Here is a 5,585-nt window from a genome sequence, read left to right on the forward strand (position 1 = left end):
ATTTTGTTTTAAATTCAAAATGATATTCCCTCAATAGAAAGATGGATTTCCTCAGTGTGTTTTCACTCATCCATTCCACACCCCGAATCTCCTGACCTCTGTCAGTGCATTCCACAACTCTCTGGTTTGTGGAAGTGGGAGTTTGAGATTATTTATAAAAGCCCAAGTTTTCTGAACTTGAAAGAAATCTTACTAAGGATTCAATGCTGGGATTTGGGATAGCTCTACCCAATGCAGGATCCCTCCTGCTGACTCAGATGAGAGGCTGTGTCTATCTAGAACATTTTCATTGCTATGCAATGATAGAAAATAATTCTGGTGTGATATTCTGGCTTTACATTGCCCAAATAGACTGAACAAAGTACTCAGTATTCCTCTTCTTCAGATCATTTCAGATTCTGAGTGAACCATCATAACAAAAATCATGTGGTAACTTGAACTTGCATCTACTAGCTCGTGTAAGCTATTTTCTCTTTCACCTAGTATTTGATACACATTTTCAGGTCAGCTGAGGAAGAATTATTACAGTCAAGTTATTACAAAGTTAGAGTATTAACCTGTTTCAGGGATTTAGCGTGCCTGTTCTAAAACTGGAGGGTATTGCTAATTCAATAACACCTTTGACAGAGCACTCCTCTGGCTAAGGCTACTTAGAGCTTGTGACATATCCTGAAAGATTTACTACACAAAATCAGTTTTGCACTGCTAGTAAAGCAATGGCCAGAGAATGGCACCATTTGGCTCTCTTCCTAAATTAGTCACAGTAGTTAGATGCAGCCCAGCAGCTCTCATGGTCAGACCAAAAGAGCGCAAGTTTCATGTGTCAGTGTGCATAATAGGGTGGAATTTCTATTCAAGCCACTTACTAGCTTGCATCAATTAATTTTTGATTGCAATGAAGTGAAGAGAGAAATCAGTTCATTTTGTGACACTTAACTACCTAAAAATCAGTAAAATACAAATGGAAATGGACAGAAATATGTATTTTTAAAAATAACTAAAAGACTTGCATAGTGTTAACCCTTAGAGTTGTTATCTCAGGAATTCAACTGATTCAGGTCTCACATATCTGCCAAGAGTATTCAGGGAGAGGCACATCAGAATGGCATCTGGTGAATTTTCTTATTCAATGGCTGATGAGGAAAATACATCAAAAAGGAATGAAAGTGTAATGACCAAACTCATTTAGTGGGTCCTGCTTTCTGAGATTGCCTGTGTGTATCACTAGGAGCAACTCTGAAGTTCCCTTTGGAGGCTAGGTTGGCTGTGGTGTACACTTATATCAATAAATGACAATTAAAATCCTGTTTAGACATGGCCCTTGGCATCCTGCCACAACTGACAGACTACATCAATCATCTCTATTCTAGGAGATGTGAGAATGAATTTGGACTAAAGCACAGAGCTTTCTGGGCATGTGCCTGACTGTGTAGGCAGAGCAGCAATCCCACATACATGGGCTGGCTGGCCTTTGAGGAGGCTGCAGAAGTGTAGCAGTCAAAGGCATGTTTTTCTGGAACCACTAAAGCTATTAGCTGGTGATTCAAAGGCTGGAACATTTAGAGACTTGCACACCACGTATATAAACAACCAAGGAATAGAAAAACATTGTGTACAATTCAGATATAAAAGGATCTTTCTGATGTCCAGAATCCCCAGTAAGCATGGAAATACAGAATGTGTTTTGAAATTTCCATTTCATAATACAGATGAGTCATCTAAGCAGTGATTATTCCAAGAATTTCTATTTTGGCTGGGATTAACCCTGTGAGTTACTTAGTACCTTGGACCTCTCCAGCTACAAGTCACTAAGGTTAACATGGTAACAGATTCTAAAAATCAATCCCATGTCATTTGATCAGCTCTTGTTTTACTAACTAGACCCAGTAGAAATCTGCCAACTTAATTTGCAAGTGTGAAACAGATGAAAGCACAGATAAACCTTCCCCCCGCATGGTTTTCATATGGAAGTCATGCCATTCCATGTGAGAAAGGTAAATCTTCCTACACTGGTATTTATACACACCTCCACATCTTTGTGATTTCATTTATTTTAAGACTACTTGATAAAGTCAACATTCTGTCAGATGTCTTTGTTTTGCTGTTAGCAGTCAATAGGAAAATGTATTTTGGTGCCTGATCTTAAAATATTACTTGACACTCATTTGAGCCTCTTGACACAGAAAGGAAACAGCAGAACATCTTTGTTTGGCTTATGTTGCACTTTCTTTTTTCTCTGGAGTCACTGCAGTTTGATAAACTCACATTGAATGCCAGGATACTTCAGTTGGTGTTACAGTTCTGCAACTGGCCTTGTCTGTAGCCTTGAGAAAGTCATTCAACTGCTCTTGGTAATACAGTTTCATCATCCATAACTCACTGCAAGTTCTTCTTCTTATTATTTTTTGTTCTAGTTTTGTATTTCTAGGTACTACCTGCAACATACTGCTGACAATTCGTTTTTAGCTGTTGTAACGGGACATTTACAGATGCTTACCAGACATTCCTACACTGGAATATTTTAACAAACAACAACAAAAATCCAACCCTTTGTGTAAAAGACAGAGACAAAACACTCCATTTTATGCATTTTATGCTGTGTACCACTTTGATATTTAGCATATATGATACATGGGTACATAGATGTTCCAGCTATTCCAGTGCCAGCTGGAGAAGGCAAAGAAAATCCTTGAACCCTTTAAAGTTGCAACAGAAACCATCAACAGCCTTGTGGGACAATGTAGTCCCACTGGTCTCAGGAAATTCTGCACTGCAGAATGGGCCCTGCTATACTTAGACACATTGACTGAGGTTAAAGGATACAGATATAACTGAGTTATTTCCCTTAAAATTACTTACTTATAAAAGCTATACGCATTAAACATTGTTTCATACATTGTCCTAGATGTTAACTATAACTTACCTTACATGGATCTGATTGACTTGAATGAAGAAAATTCTTGTTCATGCCATTGGCTGTAATTCTTTCAATCTCTTTGCTTCTGCTTTCATCTGGTTTTATCCAGCACACAGTGAATACTGTGTGAACTGGAATACAGTGAAAACTGAAAAACAGCAGAGCACAGGTATATTAATGATGTAGGCAGAGTTTAAATTAAAACTCTCAAAGGCCATCTTAGCTACTCCCTGCACAATAAGAATAGGAATTATTTTAACTAACTGGTATCTAAGTAGTGTGAACCATGGCACATCTGAATACCATTTGATCTTTTTGACACAACGACATCACTGTTCTTTAAAGGAATCTTAAGTTTCACCTTAGCAGGAATAGGTCAGTCAGTATCTCTGTACGTAGAAACACGAAACAGGAGTTTATGAGATGAATCATTCCTGAGACACAATTAGGTCTCGTAATACACATTACTCTCACAACAGTATTGTCCAGTTCAAAAGTAGAAGTGTTTACAGGTGGACTGCCTGGACAACCTCACTGAGCACTTAAGTGTACTTCCCTCTGCAACGTGAGTTCATATCCAGTCATTATTGGAATCAGTAGTATCTTCTTATGCTTCTTAGAAGAGTTTGGAGAATTAAAAAAAAAAATACTCACAGAGCCAAGATTAAAAATTGCATCATGCGTGACTATCTTCTTTCCACATATTCAACTCTCTGGATCAAGGATATTCCTAAGGGAGAGGGAAAACAGTAAAGTTCTTGGATGTGCTGCTTTTGGGCAGCTATTCAATAAAAATAAAGATGCATGCAACTGGACTTTGTATCAGACTCTGTCTCAGTTCTGCTGAACCAAGATGAACTGTGCCTGGAGCTGTGAGAAAGAAACTTGTCCCTTCATCTGCCAGTTCCCTGGAGGCAAGGCAAGCTTATAACTGTCAAACTCAGTCATCAAGTGCCAAAATGACATTTGCTGTGAATCTCCCTAAGTTACAATAGATGTTGATTCAGTCTATTGTGTCTGAAAATACAAATAATGAATGGCACGTGTATTATTTAGGAACTTTCTTTTTTTCCCTAAAACAAGAAAGCAAAGCACAAAAATAGCAGCAGTCAGTGCCAGGAATGGAGACACAGGAATTCACAAAAAGAGTACAAAAGGAAAATGCAGGGGATAGTTTCTTTCACAGACAGCATATGAAGTGCTGCACGTATTTACAAAGCTGTAGAAACACAATGTTATATACCAGCAGGCAGAGATTATCAGACTAGCAGAAAAGCAAGACTTCGGTAACACTGGATTAACCTCCAGTATCTTTACCAGGACTGAGCATGAGGTGGCCACTGCACAGCAGAGTTGCCATAAGCCACAGGGTTTGAGCCCTTTCAACAATGTGGTTTACTATATATGAAAATGGACCAGTATGAAAATGATGTTCTTGTGCTCCCTCTGCTGTTCCTGTCACAGTGAAGAACTGGGAGTGTTTCAGGAGCTGTGTCTATTCCTTCACATACAATAAGAAATACTCATGCCTTAACAAAAAGGGGAATGATTTCTCCTGGCAAAAGAATTTTCAGAAAAATAAAGCAGCATGGTGTAAAAATGAAGGCTCAAAAGCATTATCTATCTGGAAAGCAAGCTTTTAGACATGATGCAATGCCCTGGACATACCCAGGCTTTCTTTAACACTGAAGTCTGTTCCATTAAGAATACTAACAAAATATGATTCCCCATGTACTGAATACTATTGTAATTTAAGGTATGCTATTGTTATTTACTGTCATAAATGCTCTACCAGCACTGCAGGGTTATTAACCAAACTATGGTCTTTCTAAAATACAAGCAGTGGGAAAGAAACTACTGGTTTTAAAATAGTCTATTTTCTCTACCCAGATGGATGACATACCAACACTATCTATCAGAAGAAACACTAATGCAAGAACATCAGCAGTACTTAAAATTAGTTGAAATGTCTCATAAAACAAGTAATTAACAATAGAGAACTTACCAAGCTGGTTAACAACTGAAATTCTTAGTGCACCATCAGGAAGGGGACACGCTGGATTTAATCTCTCTCAGAGTGGGATGCACCTGTATCTCATGCTTGTTTTCTCATTGCAGTGACTATTTTCTTTTTAATATTTGGTTTAACACTGCTTTCTTTTGACCTTAGGCTTCCAACACATTTCAATTCCATTGCAGGGGCTGAAGGATGGGTGTTTGAGACACATTGCAGTATTTCAGGACACTGATACAGGGAAGTTTTGCATTTCAGACATGGGCTGGAAGAAACTGATTTATTAAAAATTAATTTAAAGATCCATTACTCCCACCACATGTTGAATGAAAAATGCCACTGAGCATGTTAAGATAAAGGCCTGGATGTGAGCTTGGGTAAAGAGCAAGATTGTCATCTGTGGGTCTAAGGGAACTAAAGAGGCACAACGGAGTCACGAGTACCTGGATTCAGCACAGCTCTTTGCAGAGTCTGTTGTTGTCATCCATCACTCTTGCACTATAGTACTTTGATGGAGTTGGTATGTGAACATTTAAAATAATTACTATAAAGGAACTGGGGCTGCAGGGAGGTTTTTGTCCTTAATATGTGGATCCTGTTGTAGAAGCTTAGAAAGATTTTTTAATTTGCTTGGAAATTAAAGTTGTAACAAAA

The 5,585-nt window shown here is 38.2% G+C and overlaps 1 protein-coding gene across 1 annotated transcript in view; it reads right to left on the bottom strand.

Moving 5' to 3' along the window:
- TRAF1 (TNF receptor associated factor 1) overlaps positions 1 to 5,023 on the bottom strand; it is a 28,404-nt gene extending 23,381 nt beyond the window's left edge. Inside the window, exons 1-3 of the mRNA XM_065695260.1 lie at positions 4,923 to 5,023; positions 3,572 to 3,647; positions 2,924 to 3,065 (exon numbers count right to left, since the gene is read on the bottom strand). The gene's annotated coding sequence lies outside the window, so the exon portion shown is untranslated. The remainder of the gene's footprint in view (positions 1 to 2,923; positions 3,066 to 3,571; positions 3,648 to 4,922) is intronic.
- Positions 5,024 to 5,585: the final 562 nt, after the last annotated feature.

The sequence above is a fragment of the Lathamus discolor genome, chromosome 15 (assembly GCF_037157495.1).
Source record: "Lathamus discolor isolate bLatDis1 chromosome 15, bLatDis1.hap1, whole genome shotgun sequence".
NCBI lineage: Eukaryota > Metazoa > Chordata > Aves > Psittaciformes > Psittacidae > Lathamus > Lathamus discolor.